Source organism: Chiloscyllium plagiosum, chromosome 18 (genome assembly GCF_004010195.1).
Source record: "Chiloscyllium plagiosum isolate BGI_BamShark_2017 chromosome 18, ASM401019v2, whole genome shotgun sequence".
Taxonomy (NCBI): Eukaryota; Metazoa; Chordata; class Chondrichthyes; order Orectolobiformes; family Hemiscylliidae; genus Chiloscyllium; species Chiloscyllium plagiosum.
The window spans coordinates 36,288,401-36,313,825 of NC_057727.1; the positions used below are offsets into that span (position 1 = coordinate 36,288,401).

The window sequence follows — 25,425 nt, forward strand, 5'->3', positions numbered from 1 at the left end:
CTTATATATTATATGGGGAATTAGTTTGAATTTCATCATTTTTCCCCTTTCTTCCCAGAGTCCCTTATTGATAAAATGTTCCTCCTGCCATCAGGTATGCCAGGCTTGCCTAGGATATGGGAAAAAGCTAATTCATGGAAAGGATAGAGTAAAAAACAAAAAAAAAGATTTACATTGATCTGGTACCTTGCATGAAACCTCTGAATGCCTCAAAGTGCTTTAAAGCCAATTGAAGTATTGTCACTGTTATGTCAGAAAAACAACTGCCAATCTGCAAACTATCAACTCTCAAACAGAAATGAGCTATCTGTTTTTGGGATAAATATTGGTCAGGACGCAGGAGAGAACACTCTTGTTTGAAAGTAATGCCATGGATTCTTATTACATGCACGCGAGAAGGCAGATGGAATCTCAGTCAAACACGACATCTCTAATCTTGCAGCACTCCCTCAACACTGCACTGGTGTCTTGGCCTAGATTTTGTTTTCAAAATTCTGCAGTGAGCCTCAAACCTCTGACTTGGAGATAAAAGTGCTCCTTTTAGCCACAGCTGACACTAAAGGCTATGGCTGAAATATTCTGAGGAACAGGAATCACCATTGGATTATCATTATCCTGCTCCTTTTTTCACTGCACTGCAACTGAGCTGCATATTTCTGGGGATTCTAGCCACTTTAGAAATATGGGACCTATCAGTATTTAAAAATTATATAAAGTAAAGCAATATCTTAGTAGAATATTGGTCAATTCCTGAGAAAGTAAAAATGCATATGATTGTAAAAACATTGAAATGGGATTTGATAGCTACAACTGAAGAGGAAAACTGATGCTGCAATGATCTCAAAATATTTTAGATATTATAGTAGCAAACGTTATTCTGTCTATTTATTTTTAGTCCGTTGTACTACTTGTTGCTGTCTGAAGAGACCAGGTACAGATTAATAGAAAATATTTTCTCACAGTTAATTGTTTGCAGAATTGGCTGATTTGAAGGTTCTGAACTCTCTTCAGATGTTTTCCTGGAAGTTTCAATACACAACTTGCACCTTTGTCAAACAGTTTTTTTATTTCTCTATTTCTAATGGTTTTTTTTACAACTGTTAAATTCAAAAGATTTGTTTTTATATATCTGTATGATATTGCTCTGAGGTTGTTTGGACCTGGTTAACTTTTAAATCTTTGAGTCTCATTGACAGTTCTGGAGTATTGGCAGTCTTAATTTCAAATGTGGTATTTCCTCAGAAAAGACACAGACTATGTATGACAGAATACAAGAAAACAAAAACTCAAAACATGAGTAATTCAGTAATTAACATGCATATTCTAGATAATTGAGCAATTTGCCATGTCATCTGAGAACTGTCAGTTGAGTAACTGTGATTGACAACGCAAAGCAAGCGCTGAGCAAATCCAAGAAAATGAATTTTCTAATTTGCTTCTGTTTTGAAAATTTATTCCAAATTCATACAATTAGGATTTGGTGTTATGTTTTCCTGATTACTTAATATTTTTCTTTGACTAAATTATACTTTAGTACAGCTACTTCTCAGAGATTTTACAGTATTGTAGTATTTTAAAAGTCTTTTGTCATATCTTTTATACATGATTCTGCTTCCATCCTATTTACGTAGACATAAACTGAATTAAATCAGAATTAATTTGAAGATCAAAACTGCAAAAGTCCTGAATAACTCTGAGATGGGTAGAGATAAAAGAAAATGTATATCAATTATGGATAACTATTTACAGTTGAAAGAAATTGCTTTGTTATTTAGGCATGTATGAGAAGACAGTTATGACTGACACTGGGTTGATGGTTCATTTAGAAGGTATATATTTGCAATATTTCACTGTGTGAATAATCTACACTGAATGGAGATTAGCTCTGAATTGATATTTCACCAGCTGGCTATCATGAATTTAACACAAATGCATTAATTGTCATTGTGAGTATGTTATGTGGAAAATTTAGAAAATAAACTCAGTCTACTCCAGTTGGATAATCTATATTTTGTTTTCCATTCACTTTTCCTAGCTTTGACAGAAGATCATGTTGGATCACTGCAGGAGAATGAGTTTGAACATGTCATTCATATACGAAGACGAAGAGAATCTGGGGATCCATACTGGGCTTATTCAGGTAAGAGCAACTTTGACAGAATGATAGGCAAAGGACTACTATTGTGATGGAGATTATGAAAAAGTCCTCCCTGTAGAAGATTGCTCATTTCTGTAGCTTTTGAATCTTCACCTTGGAGATTAATTTGGCTCCAGTCTGAACATTTCTAACAGTGAAATGTATTTTATACCTGATGGCACGCTGTGAAATGTAATATTATTAATTTCTTGTTGTTCATGCTATTGTTCGTGTAACAGAAGTGCTTTTTTGTTGTTTTAATAGTACTTGTTATACAGTTTATTCTAAGATCAGTGAAAAAGGTGTCCTTGCCCTAATATAAATGATTGTGTTGTGTGCAGTAACAAACTGGAAACAACCAGTTACTCAATTGTCCTAGTAGCTATTCTCCTGCTTCCAGAGATGCTGATCAAAAAATGAAGCAACTTAGTATTTTTGTAGCTTATAGGGATGTTAATTTTGAAACATCAGTGCTGGAATTGTGTTTCAGTAAATAATGTTGTGACAAATATAAGGTCCACACTAAGTAGATCAGCATATTTTAATGTTGTGTGACTCCGTGCTTGACAATAGCAGTATAAGTTTTCTCTCCCAAACACACGTTCATTATTTTAGGCAGATTTCTTCCCTAATAGAACATTTGACTAGTTTAATTTTGCATATTTATGCTCCGTAGACGAGCCTGTAAGATATAATGATGATCTGACTACATTTGATGTAGTCAAAGTCAAACATCATAGTCAAACATAGTAAATAATAACCCCTCTGTTCAAGAATGACACAATGACAGCATGTTCACACTATTATTAAAGCTTTATAAAGGTGTAAGAGGCTTCTTCCACACTTTGATGCTGTCTCATTCTCCTATCTTCATTGAACTGCCCACCTCACATTGGGGCTGCCTTTATTGAACAGGCTGCCAGAGCCACCCGCTCCAAGATATCTCTTTGAGTCATACTACTGGCATTTTGAGTTCTTAATTTACATTTCAATTCAAAAGTGGGATTTTTCTTTTAGAGTCCTTATAGTGTGGAAACAGGCCCTTCAGCCCAACAAGTCCACACTGACTGTCCAAAGAGTACCCTATCCAAACCCATTTCCCATTACTCTACATTTCCCCCTGATGAATTCACCTAAACTGCACATCTTTGAATTGTGGGAGGAAACCGGAGCACCTGAAGTAAACCCATGCAGACATGAAGAGAATGTTAAAACTCCTCACAGACAGCCACCTGAGGCCGGAACTGAGCCTGGGATACCGGCGCTGTGAGGTAGCAGTGCCAATCACTGAGCAAAGCATGCTGGTCCAGAAGATTAAGTCTCATGGTTGCAAGTTGGATACTAAAATTAGCTTGGTTATAGAACTCAGAGGGTGGCTGTGGAAAGATATTTTTCTGACTGGAGGTCTGTGCTCACGGCTTTCTGCAAAGATCAGTAGTGGTTCTTCTGTTGTTAGTAATATACGTATAAGCGATTTTGAACAAAACATAGGTTGTCTCATTAGTAAATTTGTAGATGACACAAACATTGGTGGAGCTGTAGATAGCCAGGAAAGATATCAAATGATACAATCATAAAAAAATGTTGAATTAAGAGTCATTTTACGACCATAAAACAATGCCGATCATTGGAAAAAAAACCCATCTGGTTCGCTAATGTCCTTAAGGGAAGAAAATCTGCCGCCCTTAACTTATACCCTTACAATGAAGGGTGGGCAAAAAATGCTGGCCCAGCCAGCAACACCCTCATCTTGTGAATGAATAAAAAATATTACTGTAAAGAACAGTACAGCACAGGAACAGGCCCTTTGGCCAACCATTTCAGTGGTGATCATGATGCCATTCTGAACTAGTTCCATCTCCCTGCTCATGATCTATTCCCTGCCTCTTTATGCACCTGTCTAAGTGCCTCTTAAACATTGTTATCGTCTCTGCGTCTACCACCTGCTCTGGCAGCACATTCTCGGCGCCTAATACCCTCTGTGTAAAAAAAACTTTCTTCATACATTTTCTTTAAATTTTTGCCCTCTCATCTTAAACCTATGCCTCCTGGTATTCAACATTTCCACCCTGTGAAACGGATTCCGACTATCCACACTATTCAATTTTATAAACTTCTTTCAGGTTGCCCTTCAGCCTCCAATGCACAAGCAAAAGAAATCCAAGTTCACCCAACCTCTCCTAATAGCTAATATACTCCCATCCAGGTAACATTGTAGTTAATCTCTTTGCACTCTGTCCACATCCTTCCTATGGTGTAATGACCATAACAGCACACAGTACTCCAAATTTGGCTAGCTAACTTATATAAACTGCAACATGACTTGCCAACTTTTATACTCTGTGCCTCGACTGCTAAAGGCTAGCATGCCATAAACCTTCTTTCCAACTCCAACCACTTGTGTTACCATTTGCAGGGAGCTATGGACTTGTACCCCAAGATTCCTCTGCATATCAATGCTCCTCAGGGTGCTGCCAATTATTGTATACTTTGCTGTTGCATTTGACCCCTGAAAATAAATCACCTCGTACTTGTCCAGATTAAATTCCATCTGCCATTCCAACTGGTCCATATCTTGCTATATCATACAGTTTCCACACTGTAGGGATTCTAAAAAAAAAAGGTCCATGTCAGTAACACATACTGCCTGACTCTCATCAATCATATTTGTCACTTACTCAAAAAACTCTGTCAAGTTTGTGGGGTATGGCTGCCCTGCATAGAGCCACACTATCCATAAGACCATAAGACAGAGGAGCAGAAATTAGGCTATTCAGCCCACCAAGTCTGCTCCACCATTCAATCATGGCTGATAACTTTCCCAACCCCTTTCTCCCGCTTTATCCCCATTACCCTTGATACTCAAGATCCTATCTATCTCAGTCTTAAATATACTCAATGACCTGGCCTCCACAGCCTTCTGTGGCAATGAATTCTACATATTCACCACTCTCTGGCTGAAGTTTCTCCTTATCTCTGTTCTAAAAACGTCTTCCCTTTACTCTAAGGCTATGCCCTCGGGTTCTAGTCTCTCCTACCAATGGAAACATCTGCCCAACATCTACTTGTCCAGGCCATTCAGTTTTCTGGGTGTTTCAATTAGATTCCACCTCATCCTTCTAAATTCCATACAGTATAAATCCAGAGTTCTCAAACGTTCCCTAATATGTCCATTCTTTTCCAAATGTAAGTAAATCTGGTCGCTCAGAATCTTGTCCAATAATTTCCCTACCACTAATGTAAGGGTTACCAGCCTAGAAATTCCTGGATTATTCCTGTTGTCCTTAAAACAAGGAACACATTGGCTATTCTCCAATCTTGTGGGAGTTTCTCTGTGGCTAAAGAGAATACAAAGATTTCTGTGAAAGCTCCAACAATCTCCTCCCTTGCCTTCTTCTGCATCCTGGACTAGATCCCATCAGCCATGGAAGGAATCAATCCATTGCATTTTTCCCATAGCAGGGAAGGCTGGCATCAAATTTCGGTCATCATGGCAAACAAGGATTGCCAGTGCTTACTGTTCAGGTACCCTATGCCCATCAGTGACCCCACTTCTAAGGTATTCTTCAACCTCATGTTACCCCTCCTTCGCCAACATCATGTCAATCCTGTGGTTATCCTCCACTCTCTGGGTCTAATGAGGCCCTGGACATAATCTAGGCTGCAAGGCTCCTTCTCCTTGAATCTGCCTGCAGCGCCAGCAGTGGTCATCGCTCCCTGTAGAGCATGTGAGACAAAACAGTTGCCATTTGATTGGCTGGCAGCTCTCTGAGGGAATACTTCCTCTCTAAAAGGGACAGAGGCTCACTTCAAGCTTATTACCAGGCCATATCACAGGGCTAGATTAATCTTAAAAGAGGCAACAACATTTATTACACTTTGTACGCATTAATTAGTTTTTATTTGTGTCTAAATAACACTTCAGAGCCTTATTACAAATTTCAGGATACTTATTCAGTTTTGCTTCACTCCCATCATAGATGTTACAGCATAGAAAAAGATTGTGCCTGTCCAAACAACCACCTAATTATTCTAATTCCACTTTCCAGCTCTTCAACCAAAGCCTCGGATGCAGTGATGATGGGGATGGTTGTGTACCAGTGTTGGGTCTGTAGCTATTTGTTATGTACATTAACAACTTGTATGCAAATGCAGAAAGTTTAGTTAGTAACTTTGAAATGACCCTAAAACTGGGGGTCTTGTTGATAATAAGGAGGATGGTCTCAAGCTACAGTCTGATCCTGACCAGTTGGTATATTGGGCAGAGCAAGGCAGATAGAATTTAAAGCTGATAAAAATGTAAAGTGTTGTATTTACATTGGAAGGTCTCAGAAGGGAAGGATATATCCAATGAATGGTGGGTACCTAGGGAGTACTGAGCAACAAAGAGATCTTTGTGTACAAGTCCCAAAGGTGTCAGCATAGGGTGTAAAGAAGGCATATGGGATGCTTGACTTCATGAGCCAGGGCATAGAATATAGGTGCAAGCAAGTCTTGATACAACTTTATAAAACATGGTAAAGGCCACAACTGAAATACTGTGTGCAGTTCTGGTTATCACATGATGGAAGGGCAAGATTGCATTGGATAAGTTGTTGGAAAGATAATTAACAAAAAAATAAGACACATTCAAGACCACACTATTAATTTGTGTGTAAACCCAGAGAACGTAAGTTAGGGTTCTATATAAATACTTTGCATTGGTGTTTACTAGTCAGAGGGATGATGTGGATATAGAAATCAGGAAGAAGTATTATGACATAATTAAACGAATCAGCGTAGACAGAGAGGTGGTTCTGGCAGACTTAAAAGCAGATAAATCCAGGGCTCGATGAACTGTATCCAAAACTGTTGAGTGAGAAAGAAAGGAAATAATGGGATTTCTGGCTATTTTCAATTCCTGTCTGACCAAAAGAGGTGCTAGACAATTAGAAGACAGCCAGTGTGGTACCATTATTTAGAAGAGCTAGGGATAAATCAGGAAACTACAGACCAGTCAGTCTTACCTCAATGATGGCAAAACTATTGGAAGCTGTTCTGAGGTACAGGATTCATCTGGACTTGGAGAAGCAGGGATTAATCAAGAGCAGTCAACATTATTTTGATAAGGGGCCATCATATCTGACCAATTCAATGGAATTTTTTGGAAAGGTGACCAGGTGTCTCGATGAGGATAGTGCACTTCATGTGGTCTACTTGGACTTCAGCAAATTGGAGACTGATAATGAAAGTAAAAGCCGATGGGATACCAGAAAATTTGCCTAATTGGGTCCAGAATTGGCTGAGTGGCAGAAGGGAGAGGACAATGGTGGCAGAGTGTTTTTGTGACTGGAAGTCTGTATCCACAGAGATAAGTATTGGGCCCTTTGTTTTTGTGATATATATATAAGTGATTTAGACATGAATTTAGGTTAATAAATTTGTGGATGATATGAAAATTGGTGGGCTGGTAAATAGTGAAGAGGATCACCTTAGATTATAGAAGGTTGTCAACAGGCTGGTCAAATGGGTTGATCACTGGCAAATGGAATATGGTCCAGTAGGAGGTGATGCACTTGCACAGGGCAATCAAGTAAGAGAGTACATTATGAGTATCCATTGATAAATCTATTGCTTCTAAGAATGAGTAGCCAATCTGTTAGATTTTGGGAGCACCAGGTAATTCCATAGTTGTCAATCGCCTGATACAATTTTACCTTTTTACTGGTACCAAATTAGACCTATCTTTTTTTAAATCTTCAGCCTTAAATCAATTAAGTCAATCTGGAGAGTGAACAAGTATTACCTCAAGCTAGAGAAATTGAGGCAGAGCAGTGAGACAAACATTGCTACACTTCAGTGGAGAAAAGCTACAGCTGTCAATTGAAAGAAAATAACTTTTCATTTTAAAAGATTTAAAAACTATTTGAAATGTTGTAAGTGCAGAATGAAATTAGTATATTTTGAAGAGTTTATAAAAATCACTCAATTATATGCTAACTAGAATTTTGAGAAAATAGGAAGACTGCAACAATATTTATGAACTGAATTTTATGAACAAACAGCATCCATATACTTTGAACATCACTTCTGTGTTAAATCCTGCAGATATATTGCAGAGGTTCTTGCTCCTTTCAAAAATCAAATATCACTGTAGCTTAACTTGAAGATCTGAGATTAGCTCAGCATCTTTTAAGAAGCTATTGACAATTGTTGTAAACCAGGGATAAAAATTTACTGAAGAAAAATAATACCTAATAGTTATTTAGCTTTAGGATAAATACGGAGAATTATTAGTATTGTATTGTAGTATTATTTTGGGAAGATCTAGGGCTAATCACTCTTAATATAAGGCTCTTCTCAGCTCCCTATGTGTGTTCTCTGTGAGTAGCATTTCTTCAAATAAATCTGGAAACAAAAGTTACCGTATCTACAACACTTATTCTTGGCACAGAGACAACAACTCTAAGCCTATTTCAACTCCAATATTATTTATCAATTTATATCAATTATTAACTTCATGACTGAAAACTACAAGAAGGTAGAACCAGAACTGGCCACCTGGGAGAGTGGGAATGGGACCAGGTTTTGTGGATTTTGAGCTCAGTACAGACATTCCATTACCAATTGGTAGTTATGAATAGGATTGTCACCTTCTTACACATGTATTCTCAAAGTACCCAACAAAATTAGGCATCACACAGCATACCAGATCATTTTCATCTGTTTCAACTGTTGAAAAGGAATCTTATTTGAATATGATCATTTATAATGAAAGGAAAACACAAAATCTGCCAAATCTCCTGAAACCACAAAAAGGTTTAAAGTAAGCATTGAAAACCTCAAAACTTCAAATATATGCTCATTGTTCTACATTCAGCTTGGATGATATGCAGTTAAAACTGGTAAATTATGATAATGATACAGATAATTATAATGGTGTACGATGGGCCCAACCAATCACCTGTGTTATTTTTGCAGTGTTTCATCATTAGTTAAAATTCTTCATTTTAACAGAAATTTAAAACTGTCAATTCAGTTCACTAAATTGGTATACCATGTCAGGCTTTGCTGAGACTACTTAAAGTTTGCGGCTCAAGTGAAGTTTGACATAAAAAGGATAGGGGAAAATTTGAAAGATATAAATAGAAATCACTTTAAAAGTGAACTGTAAATGGAGGTCTAAAGTGATATCCAGAAGAGAAAGTGCCAATATTTCTGCAATTTGATTGGACCTGAAAAGCTGGGCATTGTTGGATAATAATGTTGCAGATTGGTTGCAGATGAACTGTGTGGATGTGTGAGTAAGACACAAGATAGATGAGTGAGGCGTACTAGGACAGCAGGAGTGGCTACAAGCAGCAGATGATCAAAAATGGCATTAGAAATTAAACCTTTCAGGAATCTTAAAATAGGAAGGCTGAAGGAGGTTCACAACTGTTTGTACTAAATCTGAAGCAGTTATTTGAAGAACAAAGAAATTGCCAGAGAGCCATTAATTAAATGGATCCCTGAAAAGGACCGTGATTGTGATTCTGTAGGGCCAATCATCTCAGGTCCAACTCATTGCTGCAGGAGGTCCCAAGTGTAGTATGTTTGGCCCATCTTCTTCCTTCCATCATAGGTTCAGAAATGGCAATGTTTGCTGTTGATTAAAAAGTGTTCAATCTGAGTTTTGACTTTTTAAGTACTGAAGTAATTTGCGTCTATACATAGCAAGGTCTGGACGACATTCAGGTTTGAAGAGTGTGGTGCTGGAAGAGTGCAGCTGATTAGGCTGTATCCGAGGAGCAGAAGAGTCAACATTTCGGGCATAAGCCCTTCACCAAGGCTTATGATGAAGTTGCCTGACCGGCTGTGCTTTTCCAGCACCATACTCTTTGACCCTGATGTCCAGCATCTGCAGTCCTCACTTTCTCCAACATTCAGGTTTGGCTTGATAACTAGAAAGAAATATTGTACCAGATAGGTCCTAAACAATTAGCATCTCCATGAAAATCTATCCATCTCCCTTGGACATTTAATGGCATTACCATCACTGAATTGCCACTGTTAACATCTTGGGGATTACAATTGATCAGGAACTGAATTAGACTAGCCATATTAGTACAGTTCCAGATAAATCTTATGACTATAAGAATAGATCTAAGGTTAAGAATTCTAAACGAACTAACTCACATCCTGACTTCCCAAAGCCTACCTGCCATCAACAAAGTGCAAGGCAGGATTGTGATGGAATATTCTCCACTTGCATGGATGATTGTGACTCCAGAATTATTTACGAAGCTCAGCACCATCCAGGATAAAGTAGCCCATTTGATTGGCCCATCTACCGTCGTGGCATAGTGACAGCAGTGTGTATCATATACAAGATGTATTGTAATAACTCATTACAATTTTTTCAACAGCACACTCCATACCCACAATCTGTACCACCTAAAAGGACAAAGGCAGCAGATGGAGGGGAACTTGCAACTTGTGTTCCCATGCATCACTATTGCATGGAAACATTGCTTGCAAATTCCCCTTCAAGCCACATGCTATCGTGACTCGAAACTAAATTGCTGTAGGTTCACCAGCATGGGATCCTGATTCATGAATACTTGGAACTCTTACCAGCATCACCTTGGGTATACCTGCAACAAATGGACTGCAGCAATTCAAAAAGCTGGCTCACAGTGACCTGGGCAATTATGGATGGACAATAAAAGAATGCCTTGCTGATGAACTAAGTTTCACATCAGGCCTTTGCTATTTTCACAGAAAGGATTTCCATATAGTTAGTCCGTGTTGGATACAATGCAATTATTGGAGATAAAAGGACCAAGTACATAATCACTGTCTCCCAGGCATGTGAAATGATTTCTACGTTTCTAATTTTTATGCTTATTATCATCTAATTGTAAAATAAGTAGTAATTTTAAAATTTGTGCACTGTAAAGGATTAATCTTTGCAGTATTTCATACCATAAACTGATAAGCTCTGTGAAATCAAATAATAATGTTGGAAAGTGCATTATGATTGATAATATTCAGCATTGATTATGTAGTTTTGTTTTGCTCCTTGACTGGTATGGACTATGTTTTCATTAACCTATTGTTTTACTTTTGAATTAATTGGCAATTTCCCATTAATTAAATATTGACTGAGCATTGTTTGATGCTGGCACCCTGACTTGCATTGTTATTGAATTTTTTGTACCTGTGGAAAAAATGTCATTTAACTTGAATTGAAGTGAATTAAAGGAATTTCATGCCCTTGCTTGAGGTGAATTTGGTGGGTCGGGGAGGGGGGGAGGTGGTAGGTGCTATTTACTCAGGGAGGAAATTGGTGGGTGAGGACCTTCTTTCCTTACACTCAAATTAAGTCCGTGGAAGGGAAGACCTATGGACAGCCTCCCACTGTTAGTTAATGCTCTTGAGTGGACAATTAACGACTATTTAAGGACCTCATTCTGCCACCATTGGTATTCACCTTACTGTCCCTAGTTGAAGAACCCAGCATTGGGAAGAGATATCTGTCAAATGACGCCCCTGCTGTACTGATTCCCCAAATCTCTGTGTGCAACCCCCAGCCCCCCACCACTTCGCTTGTGTCTGGGTCAATCATATTCTTGGATCTTAGTTGAGTGCCTTAATGGTAGCCACTACTACAATACCCCCACATCCCTCTCACCCCTCCACACCCCTCCCAATCCTTGGAGCTGCTAAGCAAGGCAAATTGCCAGCTTCTGATTGGCCAGTGGTTCGAAGTAGGCTGTACTTTCATCCTGAGGGCCCTTGGTTCCTGGGAACGCCCCACTTCAATTAAGTACCTGAGTGGCAGTTAATTCAACAGGCTTTTACTTGAAAGAGGCAGCACAGCGATCTCATCATCCCAATTAAATAACACCCATTGTAACTGCATAATCAACCTGATTTGGAGGGAGCGGGTGGTTTATCGAATTTTAGCTGCATTCTGGCAGCATGCTAACCTCTGATGATTATGTCTTTCTGGACATGTGCGATGTCTATTTTTTAGATTGGTGTGTTCTTGCGTAAACTCCATAGATACTCTGACAGTGAATCCTTCTTTCACGAAAGCCATCTCAGATTGCAAAGGTGACAGATACACTTATTTAGCAGTAGCTTAACACTGAAGTACTCTTATAAAGGAGTGATCTTAAAGAGAATCATGAGTGGTATGGATAGGGTAAATAGGCAAGATCTCTTTCCTCGGGTGGGTGAGTCCAAAACTAGAGGGTATAGACTTAAAGTTAGATGGAAAAAATATAAAAGGGATCTAATGGCCAACTTTTTCACGCAGAGGGTAATGTGTGTACAGAAGAAGTGGTAGAGGCTGGTACAATTACAACCTTTAAAAGGCATCTAGAAAGGTATATGAATAGGAAGGCTTTAGTGGGATATGGGCCTAATGCTGGAAAATGGGACTGGATTCGTGTAGAATATCTGGTTGGCATGGACTAGTTGGTCGGAAGGGTCTGTTTCCATGCTGTGTATATCTATGACTGTGTTTTTAAGGAAGCAAATGTGGCTGTGGTAGCGGGTTTGTTTCACGACATGGTTGAGGAGCTTCAGGGCAGAGGAAATGACCTGGGAGTTGCAGTGGGAGAGGGACTCACTGAGATTCTTGTAGAGAGAGGAGGAAAACTTCTTCAAGGCAGGCATCCTTGCAAGAGGATTCGCAGTAGGGTTAAAATCAACGAGGTAAAAACAATGACTGCAGATGCTGGAAACCAGATTCTGGATCAGTGGTGCTGGAAGAGCACAGCAATTCAGGCAGCATCCGAGGACAGGCAAAATCGACGTTTCGGGCAAAAGCCATTCATCAGGAATATTGTCCACATTGATGCCCTGGGGTTGAAGTGTTCTGAGGCGGAAGATGAGGCGTTCTTCCTCCAGGATTCTGGTGGTGAGGGAGCGGTGGTCAAGGAGGCCCAGGACCTCCATGTTCTCGGCAGAGTGGGAGGGGGAGCTGAAATGTTGGGCCACGGGGCGGTGTAGTTGATTGGTACGGGTGTCCCGGAGATGTTCCCTAAAGCGCTCTGCTAGGAGGCGCCCAGTCTCCCCAATGTAGAGGAGACCGCATCGGGAGCAACGGATACAATAAATGATATTAGTGGATGTGCAAGTAAAACTTTGATGGATGTGGCAGGCTCCTTTAGGGCCTTGGATAGAGGTGAGGGAGGAGGTATGGGCGCAAGTTTTACAGTTCCTGCGGTGGCAGGGGAAAGTGCCAGGATGGGAGGGTGGGTTGTAGGGGGTGCGTGGACCTGACCAGGTAATCACGGAGGGAACGGTCTTTGCGGAAGGCGGAAAGGGGTGGGGAGGGAAATATATTCCTGGTGGTGGGGTCTGTTTGGAGGTGGCGGAAATGTCGGCGGATGATTTGGTTTATGCGAAGGTTGGAAGGTGAGCACTAGGGGCGTTCTGTCCTTGTTACAGTTGGAGGGGCGAGGTCTGAGGGCGGAGGTGCGGGATGTGGACGAGATGGAATCCCATTGATGTTTGGGTTTGGACAGGTCTGAATTGATAACATTGACAGTTCAGCAGCCCTTTCATGTAATTCTAAGTAGCTTTCCTTAAGAAAAAGATACAGTCAGGGAAAGATTTATTTAACGTAACTTAAAACATTACGCTATAGGATATAATGCCTGTTTTGTTTCATTTTTTGATTTTTGATCTTTATTAATGTAATTGCTTTAGATGGCACTTTATTAATACCACATTATCCTATGTTTCCTTAAGTTGTCCACACCACTACCTGTCAAAGAGACTCAGCATTGAGTTGCATTTAGAGTCATAGAGATGTACAGCACAGAAACAGACCCTTCGATCCAACTGGTCCATGCCTACTAGATATCCCAACCTAATCTAGTCCCACTTGCCAGCACCCAGCCCATATCCCTCCAAAGCCTTCCTATTCATATCAGACTCTGATGCTCCAGGGAAAACAGCCCCAGCATATTTAACCTTTCCCTATAGCTCAAATCCTCTAACCCTGGCAACATCCTTGTAAATCTTTTCTGAACACTTTCAAGTTTCATAACATTCTTCCGATACAAAGGAGACCAGAATTGCACGCAATATTCCAAAAGTGGCCTTACCAATGTCCTGTACAGCTGCAACATGACCTCCAATTCCTGTATTCAATACTCTGACCAATAAAGGAAAGCATACCAAATGCCTTCTTCACTATCCTATCGACCTGTGATTCTACTTTCAAGGAGCTATGAACCTGCACTCCATCAACACTCTTTGTTCATCAACACTCCCTCGGACCTTACCATTAAGTATACAAATCCTGCTTTTAAGATCATGAAATTGAAGTACTTATCCAAGAATTACCTCAGAAAGCAGTTCAGTGTCGCTATTTATAGGATCTGCTGAGATGATTGTTGTGCTGATCAGAATCCTGCTTCTCTGTCTTCCTTCTCCAGGTAATTTCACTTGTTTGCAGGAGGCAAAGGTAGTGGTTCACACTTATAAGAAGTCTCTAAATTATGAATTAGAAATCACAGCTTAGAACAGCTAGTGAAATAATAAACTGATTTTTGTCAGACTTGAACTAGTCTGTCCTGCAGTGAACGGTAAAGCTTCTAAGCTGGTGGAGATCTAATTGATTCTCACTATATTGTTCACGAGCTGTTCAATTTCCTGAGAACCAATCACATGGTTGATGCAGGCAGAGGCCCTTTAACATTGATAACTCTAAACTAGCCCACAGACCAACCAGCTACTTTTTGCTGGCTGAACCTTTATTTATACACACTCTTGACTCCAATTTGCACCTTTTCTTACGACGACTGGTATAACCAGTACTACAATGAGTGTCGGTTTATTTGCTTTCAAAACATGCAGTAACCTTTCAGCCATCCTTGGCTTTTATACAGTTCTGATTTCACTCCACAGTCAAAAATACAGAAAAATAACAAGACACAGATTTTACACTTGTCAGAAAATCACTCATATCACAGAAATCAATTTGATGAATCTTTGTTACGCCTTGTCCATCGTTGGGTATGGAGACCAAAACTACACAATACATGTCATCTCACCGAAGTTCTGTACACTTATCAAAAAGGCTTCCTTGCTTATGCATTCTAACTCCCTTGCAGTAAAGGCCAACATACAATTCCTGATTACTTGCTACCTTCTGTTTTACTTATTTAAATGCAACCAATATTTACTGTTTTTTCTCCATTTTAAAACAAATCAGTCTTTCTGTTCACCTACTAAAGTAATTATCCTCATATTTTCCGAACTATATTCCACCTGCCACGTTCTTGTTTGCTCACTGCACTTTTATAATTTGTATTCCAGCTTCCTACTCTCTTATGACTTAAGAAATCACGATTATCCCTCACAGTTGTTTCTGTTCCTATCAAGATTTCATTTCATGTATTTCCAATTTCTAAGACCTTAGTCTTGTTTGGGGAATTGCACAACAGAAATATTAATCAGATGCAAGCAGGAGCCTCTAAGTGTCTCAGTGAACCTAGTATGTTTATCCTAACAATACCTTAATTTTCCTCCCATGCGATTCCAATTTTGAAAATAATTGTTAAAGGGTTGTGGTCATCATGACTAGACCAACACTTATTGCCCATCCCTAATACCATAAGGCATTTAAGGGTCAACAACATTGCTGTTGATCTGGAAGCATTTTTGACAGATTTCTTCCCTAAAGGTTATTGGTAAATGAGATCAGTTCATTTTGAATGGCAATTAACAATGATTTCATATTTGCCATTAAACCAGTTTTTTTGTCCCATTTTTAAATCAAACTTCACTGTCTTCCATGATGGGATTCAAAACCATATTTCCAGAGCATTAGCCTGGATTTCTGGATGACTCATCCAGTGATATTACTATTATGCCACCACCGCCTGATTTACCATTCAATACCTTTCAAACTTTACCCATTCCATTCCTTTCATACTTCTCCTTCCATTGTCATCTTGCCTATTCATATAACACCATACTATCCCAATTCCATCTCCTCCATCGCCATCTAGATTATTCCCATCTCTTCACATAACCTATCTCTTCCTCTATGCCAATTATTCCCTTGCAGTTCTTACCCACCCAGGGCTTCTCCACTTGTCCCCAGGCCATACTGCTCCCTCACTTACCCCTGCCATCATCTTCAATATCCAATTAAGCAAGGCCAGGGAGCAATAAAGGATCATGTAAACAATGCCAGGGAGTGACAAGAGCCTTGGGTTCGAACTGGAAACCAAGATTAAAAAAAAGTGCCCTCATCTTGTAACATTATGACATTTGGCTTTCCCTTACCAATGCCATTTTATATATTGCTAGAGTTCATTCCTTCCACTTTTTACTTGGTATTTTAGCCAACTAGCCAAAGCCAGTGAGGTATGAAAGGTAAGAGACTAGCATACAAAACATATATGCCAATTTCCACTCACCAGTTCAAATCCACCCATTAATCAGAAAATGTGGACAGGAAAAAAACTTAGTATGATTTATAAGGTTGTACTTGGTCTCTCTTCTTCAAATTCTGAGATGCTAAGCCTCTTTTGTTCTCGTCTTCCTCCAAATCTTTTCAGCCAATCATCATCATCTCCTTCTTACTTGCCTCCACATACATCAGGCATCCACTTTCCCATCTGCCAGTTGGCATGTTTTGAATTGATCAAAATACTGTCACGCACTGTATGCTGTACTTTAATGTTGCAAAAAATGTTACAAAATATGATCAGCACCTGTCAGCCTACAGTGCAAAACTTCACTGGACCTAACAGAAAACTGGCTAACTAAGACTAACAAACCCTACTGGTCTCTAATCCAGAAATCCAAATTGATGCTCTGAGAGCACAAACTCAAATCCTACCATTAATAGCCGGTGGATTTTAAATTCAGATACTGGTCTTTAGGAAGTTAATCTGCTTCTGTGTCACCCGAGACCCACAGGAATGTAGCTGGCTTTTAACTGCCCTCTGAAATGGTCTCTCGAACCACTTAGTTCAAGAGCATTTAGGAATGGGCAACAAATGCTTGCTTGGCCAGCAAAACCCACACCACATGAAGGAATAAAAAAAGTTAAGCAGATGATTGCACTATTATTTTTAAAATGGGTACCCCACTTTGTATAACCTATATTACATCAAATATTCCACAATTTTCCTGCATTATATAATAATTTTTTTAGACATGTTAGCCTACACAACATGTGTCATGCAGACTGGGCTCTTATTGATTCAGATATCTTGAAGTGAATTTATAGCACTATTTACAATGCTGCCATATCATTAAATTACATGCATCCTCTGGTTTTAGTGCTTACTGATGCTATTGTGCATTATATGCAGGTAGTTCACTAGCTCCATGACTCAGAGACTGACTGAAGATGAATAATAGACCTTTGTATATGAACATCATATGTTGTGATGTCAGGTAACTGTCTTAAAGATACAAGCTTGTCTGATGTGGAAGTTTTTTTAATATTCATTCATGGGATGTGGGTGTCAATAGCTGGGTCAGCAATTTTTGCCATTCCTAATTGGCCACAAACTGAGTGGCTTGCTAGTCTGTTTCTGGGGCAGTTAAAAATCAGCTATGTTGCTTTGGGTTTGATGTCACATACAGACCAGAACACATAAGGATGGTAGATCTGACTCCGTAAAGAACATTAGTGAACCAGATAGATATTTATGACAATTAACAATGGCTATTGTTGGCCTTAGCCTTGCTTTTAGTTTCAGCTTTTTTAAATTGGATTTGAGTTTCACCATCCTCCATGGTGAAATTTGAACCTATATGCCTCAAACATTAGGCTAGTATTGTGGATTACTAAATTAGTAATATTACTGCTTTACCACCAATCCCCAAAGCTATAATATAACACAACATCCAGTTAAAAAGGCAAGAAAAAAAACTGTAGCCTTTGGAGAGAAATAGTTATTTTACCCCAAAAACAGCTCAAGATAAATTTTCAGTTGAGAAAGACATAAACCCACTGTGGTGAATCAGCTATTAATTATAGATATACTTTAACTTCTACATTTCATTTATTTTCTTGGAAATGAAAGCTAGCCCATCTCAATTATGAGCAGCTGATCTGCAATTCTGTTGAAAATCAATCCTGCAATCATCAAGCTGTACAGTTTAGACAGTGTAAGATTCGGAACAAAATAGTGGAAAATGTATGCAAAGGCCAAGTCTCAGGTGACGAACCTGACATTTTGGTTTTGAGAAAATGACCTAAATGCTAACTGAAGCCAGCTTCAGTCAAATGGCAATGTCCAAACTTTTCAGCAAACTTTTATACTCATCCAAGTTAATTATGAAGTTAATGATCATATTTCTATTGATATACCCACTAAACAGTATTCATTCAGCATGGAACTATTTTTACACTCAATGTAATGAGATTTCTGACTGTAAAATAAAAAATGCAGAAGAAAATCAGGTCCAGCAGTATCCATACAGCAACAAACAGAACTGAGTCCAGTGACCTTTGCTGGAACATATTCTGACTTCTATCTGCTTTGGAAAGTCAGTTTGGCTAAATATTCTCCCAAAGCATGAAATCTTTGTTATCATATATCTATTTCAAAAGGACTAAAGCATGGGACAGAATTTTTCCCTTTCTTGTGTGGCAGGTCAATGGTGGGAAAGTTGGGCAAATACAGAGAGAATGAAAATATCATAATTTAGAACCTTGAGAAAAGGTTTTGCAATTTTCCCCATAAGCTTTAAATGGCAACTTCAGAATCTGGCTATTTAGCAGCAACTACCTTATTTTCATTATTTACATCTCATTAATAATTCAATTTGCCTTACTTATCTGCCACTTGCAATTCTCCTCTCCTTCCCTGAGGAATTAGAGGCTGCAAATTTCTGACTTACAAGTGAGAACCGGTACCTGGCAGCTGCAGCTCACCAATTGATTACCTTGGCCATCATCCAACGATGTCTTCAGCCTAGTGTTCCTGCGTGCTCCCCGGACTCCATCCGTCTTAATCTTTCATCTAAGCAAGTTGGCTTCAGCATGTCAACAGCCTCAGCACATCATGCCTGCTGAATGTTGTTGAGTTGCCTGACCTACACACATACTTCTTTAGGCCTTCAAAGCTCTATTTTGAAGCTTAAGGACACCTCCAACCTGCATAGTTGTACCAGGTAGCTTGGCACACAGGGATACATCCCATGCATCTACACAGGGTGCAACTTCTGGCTTTTGGCTTTCTTTCTTAGTGGTCACTCGCTTGAAGGCTGCCACTTATTGCTTTGTTACTGTACACTAACTGTCTTTAGCTCTCACTTGCAGGTTAGCAACCCCTGTGTGGCTCACATTTGTTTTTAGCATTTAGGCTCTTCAGAGCTCAGTTAGTGCAGAGGGAAAGGCAGGCAGCCGGTTGTGGCCCGTGGGGATAGAGGCAACTCAAGCCTTGAGATGGGGTTCATTGCACTGAGTTGTTGAGAGAATAGTGACAATGCTGGGGGGAATGTAGATTTAGAAAGGTGAGATGTCATAGACAATAGGATAATCATGAGCTCTTGGAGAGGGTGAGTTTCACAGGTCACAGTCACTATTTACATGGAGAGGATGGAAGGCTATCAAAGGCATGGGTATTTCCAAGTTCATGGGCTTGGAGGATGTGGGTACGTTAAGGCAGGGTCGTTAATTGTAATATGAAGGGGCTCAACTGAAATCTGGGAAGATTGACAGAAAAGGAAAGTGAAGGATTGGGGAAAGATCTTGCATCTCAGGAAGAACCGATAACTCACTCATAAGAACATCAAGTTGGAATGTTGCCAGAAAAGATTGAAAGTCAACTGTACAATCGTTGCAAAATAAAAGGCTGATACTGCATGCAAAGTGGGTGGAGTGAGTTATTTTGTTTCCTTTGGTATCAAGTAAATCTGTTGGAATTGAAGGTCCTCAGGCAATTGGAGAAATCTTTTACATGTCAGAAACTGTTATCACACACAATCAAATGGCTTTTCCCACCACCAAATCATCCATGGTATTTTTAATCTATTAGCTACCACCAGTAAATCACATGTTTTCAATTGTTCAATTTATGTGCAGAGCCCCAATAGGGAAAGTAATCATTCTTATTTTACATGTATAAGTAATCACACTAAATTTCTTCTTTAACTTTTTTTTTCCTAATTAGCCTGTCTAGAGATGTAATTAACACCTCTGGAACAGGTGGGACTTGAAGTCAGTCTCTCGGTACAGGGACATTATCTCTGTACCACAAGAGGGTCCACATTAAAAGTAATCATTCTACCACATTTTCTGTGATGTGGAAGGGAGCCTTCTTTTGGGCGGGTGAACGAGCATGGGTTTATGGTGATTTACTGATAGAATTCTACCCACATGCCCCAGTCATGACCTAGAGGATGCTGAAGTGCTTTATTCCATCCTTAATTGGGTGAAGAACGAGAAGAGTTGCTGGACCATGGCTGGGTCATACTCCATGAATCTTGCTCACCTAAACACTCCAATAGTAAATGGAAAAGCATCTCAATTCTCTTAAATAAAGAAGAATTATACAAGTGCTTTTAGAAATAAACATTGGTTTTACTTTAAAAAACCTACAGCAGTCAATTATTAATATTTCTCCCAATATTAATGCAAATCAACTTTCATCTTGTATTGACTGCATTTATCCATTTTGTTGAGCAATAATGTTGGAAATAATTTGGTTTAAATTTTACATAATTGCTCATTAGTGAATACCATAAAATGTATTTTAAGCACTAGCTCAGTGGCTTGACCAGAATATATGTGTATGAGTTTGATTTTCAGAAGAGGTTAATTTCTGTTTTCTTCAATTCTATCTTTCATGTTTTGTATAATTCAGGAGTCACATTGATTGGTGAATAGTTTGCTTCTTGGTTTTATTCTACATTGGTTATTGCATTTATACCTCAGGAGTGGATTATCTGATTTTTCAATAAATGACTAACTTAAGGAAATTACTTGAATTACCAAACCACACTAAATGAATGATGGATTTATTTGTTTTGAAAATAAATGGAAAGGCCATGCTTAATGTGTAACATACATAAAATATAAGCCCTGCTTTTATACTTGAATTAGCAAAAACAGAATAATAACCTACTCTTCAGCCTTGTTCATATGAACACCCAAAGCTGACTTTCCAGCTCATGGATGCATATCCTAGCTACTGGACTAATTGGCAGCTGTGTACTTTTATTGTTTGATTTATGAATTGAGGAAAAAAAAGTTATTATTTTGTGAGTGAACGGTTTCTGTTGTTGGAAGATATATTTCTTATTGTAGTCAGTTTTGTTGATTTTTCTGTATAAAACTAATATACTCTGTATAAACTAATACTTTCTTAGAATTAAATTACTGTAGTGTTCCACTTTCTACAATTCCTAACCTCCAAGCATGATAATGATTCCTCCTAGCCTATGGTTAATGTACATTTCAGGTTGATAAAATACATATATATTTTATATATGCATGTTGTGCATGGCTTTTAACCTCCTAGTACCTTATGATAACATAATTGTATTTCATATCATAGTTCATATAATGATGAACATTTTGGTTCTCTGAACTGCATTTTCATGCCCTAGAGAATTGTTTTTGGGGGGTGTGCCACAAGAGTCTTGGACCATGCTGTTGTTGAGTGCCTGGTGATTAAACACAAGTTCTAAAAATAACAATTGCTCCAAAGAACATTGTTTTAGGTGCACAAAGAAAGTTGTATTTGTTTCTTTGAATGTAGATTTGCTCGCTGAGCTAGAAGATTCATTTCCAGACATTTCGTCACCCTACTAGGTAACATCTTCAGTGGGCCTCAGGCGAAGCACTGCTGATAAGCACTATTTCTCTCAATTTAAATAGTGTAAGTTGTCATCTGTTTTGGCAATATGATTACAGCACATTGAGCAGCACATTGGTAATGAGCATGTCCTAAGTGCCACATTTTATATATTGATTTATATTGCTTGGACACTTCTGTCCTGTAAAAAGAAAACATTTTTGATGGCAGTGAGTTCAGCTCCAAAATAATTTAAAATGTGGTTTTATAACTGACAATCATGATGGATGTTTTATGAAGAGCTCTCTTTAAATCCCCCTGGGCTTACATTAAGATTTTGTATATTTAAAGAGGATAAAGAAATTACTAGCTTGTGTGCAAAATATATTTTGTGATTTTAATTAGTTATAATTCTACTATTTAGATTTAATCTTGGCCTTCCTCCACCTTTTGAGACTTCAGATGGGATTTTCCACTTTGTAGAATTGGCTGGCTAAGTGGCAGGAGGGACAGATAATCAGATGAGTTGGCATCCGAGAGATACTCACCCTTTTCCTGCCATCTCACCAAACAAATTTTGGGTGGAAAAGGTCATGAGTAACCCACCACCAATTAAGGTTGGTATGAAGTCATTTGGTTGGTAGATTGAACTGGAAGGGCACCTTTTGGCCAAGAAGCCTGCTGGTCAGCGTTTTAGTGCCTAATTTGGTATACTTTCTTGCTAGTTTGGATAGTGAGCCTAGTTGCTGTTAAAGGTGCCGCCCAACATTTTGTGCAAAAAACATGAAATCCTGACCATCTTTTGTATGTTCAAGACAACATGGCTTTGACAGTAAGAACTCTAATCAAGGTGTTTTTCAAAATATTCAATTCTTTTGATTTAATATTGCATATTCTTATGAAATAATACAAAAAAAATTTAAAATCTTTCAGCAGTGCATGCTGTGTAACAACTTTTCAATGCCTTCAGTTACTTGTGAAAAAAGATCCACAGAAGTGCAATCAATGGCAGATTTTTAAAAAAATTCCTTGGGATTCAAACCAGTATCAAATTAATATGTCCCAAAAATGTTTATAGTTGTCCATAATGCCCTTTTACCAAGATACTGTATTCCTTTGGGTGTTGATAGCTTTTGAGCACTTTTAATTCAATTGATATCAATTTAGAATGCTTGGCATTTGAACCTTTCAGTCACCTGTAATAAACACGTGACATTTAATTTAAAAGATGTAAATTTTTCATTCTTATTAACTTTTTGCAGTAATCAAATCTTAAACACTTAGATGCACTGAGAAGCTTTTGACAAGTTTATTGCTTCCCTTAAAGCAGGGATTAGAGATCAGAATAATATTGTATACCTATGTATAAGATGCATTATTTTCTCAAAGTGCACTGTGATGATTCAGAGAACAGCTTCTGTACCAGTCTTAATATAGTAAGCGACGGAAGGCTGACGTATTGTGTTTGCAAAAGTTATTGTAAACTCACATTGACCAAACTCTCATAAGAAGAATAAAATTTATGGTAATTTATCCAAGGTCTTGCCACTTATTGTAATCTGCCCAACAATGATTTACAGTCTTAAAGGGAAGCAGAATGGTATAAAGAATAATTCAGGAGAGATATATGTAACTTTTTTTTGTGAGCAATATCCTGCATACTAAAAATACATTGAAGCATTTATCAAGATATTTTTATTTCAAAATGAATAAGTATACTGAAAGCCTTTGCCCCTAATATTATGCTCTTTCAAAATGTTACACGCCATTCAGTGATTGGAATGCAAAACTAGGATATTGAGCCAAAACAATTTATTTCTGTGATGTACAACCATCGACACATTTGATTCACTGTAATGTCTTAATGTAATGAGTGTAAATTTAGTTTGCCAGATTTTATAGTGCAGTATATGTATATAGAGAGCATTACAATTTGATTAAAATCACTTTTTCAGTTGATCATAGGCAAGTTAAACAGACTTTGTTTTATGCCTTATCATGGTTTTCCCAGTGTTCGTCATATCAAGATCATTTGAACACAAAAAGCGCATAAAATCAGTATTTCTACACCCTCAGTTTAAAAAATATTTGCAATATCATTATTACATTCTTTTTCTAAACCAAGTGATATCTCAAAAAATAATTTTCTGCTGATTATATGTTGAAGTGAAACTTTGTAAGCAGCAAAGGTTTTGAAAGAATCATTAGTGACCTGAGGTGTCAGATCTTGGAAATATGTTATTTGACTTTTTCACAAATGTAATGATTTTCAAACTGTGGAATTTCTAAGTGCATTTTTGAATATATCTTCCATTGCTTTGCTTGAAGATAGTTTTGGGGTTTACAGCATGACTGTGATGTATTGCTACTAACCAGGCAAGTCTGTTTCAGGCTTCTACTCAAGTAATCCTTGTGGAAATCTGGGTAATTATAGTTACTTATAATTGCTGCTGTGGTCAGTGAACTGCTTGTGAATTTCAAGCTGCAGGCAAAAGACTGACTTGTTTCTTTCTTTATAATAGACAGAATTTGCTGTAGCTGTTTAAAGAGCCTTTCATTTGACTTAACCTTGCTCATTTCATTTCTATGAACTTTTGTGTGGAAGGTTGCTGCTTTTGGGAGGTGGAAATGACACAGCACCCTCTAAAGGACAGGCTGGAATTTGTGCAAAAGGGATAAGCGACTCACTTAAATCAAACAGAATCTGACAAGTGTGGTAGCGTCCATGGGGAGAGAAACATTTTAAGGTCCATGACCTTTATTCAGAACTCTGCATCTATTTAACCAATCAGATAGTAATGTACAGCACAGTCTGAATTAGTATGTGTGTTATGTTAAATCAGAAACAGGAAGTGAAATAAAGAGAGGGAAAGAAAAAAAGAAACAGAAATTGCTGAGGAAACGCAGGTCTGTGGAGAAGAAGCAGCATTAACGTTTTGGAGTTCACTGACCCAACTTCAGAACCCTGAAAAAGTGATCGAGGCATTAACAAATGTTCTTAAAGATATCAACCAAGTGAAGTGAGCAACTTAATTCTCCTGTCAAAACCAATTTCCTGCTGAGGTAATGCTTTTATTTGTCTGGGCTCCTAGCTATGCACGCACTATAAGCACATAACTATGAGGAGTCGTTGTGGAAGAGACTGAGTTGGACTTGAATTGGCATGAAGAGTATGAGGGCTCAAGGGAAGAAATGAGGCTTAGAAGTTCCAACTACATTTACTTCGATAGAAACTAGGTCCCACTGAATTCAAGAAAGAATCTTAACTCAGATTAAGTGATGCCTGCAAATGCGGGAGACCAGAGTCGAGAGTGTGGTGCTGGGAAAGCACAGCCGGTCAGGCAGCATCTGAGAGCAGGAAAATCAACGTTTCGGGCATGAGCCCTTCATTAGGAAGGACTCACTAGTCCATCTCATCACATCCTTGGCCTCCTCTTGGCTTTTTTTGGCATCTGCCTCCTGAGTCAACGGGGCCATGCTCTGACCTGTACTGTCTTCTCTCCTATTAGAAAAAATATGTGCGATTGGGCACTT

At 38.5% G+C, this 25,425-nt stretch overlaps 1 protein-coding gene across 1 annotated transcript in view; it reads left to right on the forward strand.

The window, feature by feature from the left end:
- The first annotated feature begins 890 nt into the window (after positions 1–890).
- The window catches only part of LOC122559046 (receptor-type tyrosine-protein phosphatase gamma-like), a 644,852-nt gene continuing 620,317 nt past the window's right edge, over positions 891–25,425 (forward strand). Inside the window, exons 1-2 of the mRNA XM_043708214.1 lie at positions 891–931; positions 2,036–2,140. The gene's annotated coding sequence lies outside the window, so the exon portion shown is untranslated. The remainder of the gene's footprint in view (positions 932–2,035; positions 2,141–25,425) is intronic.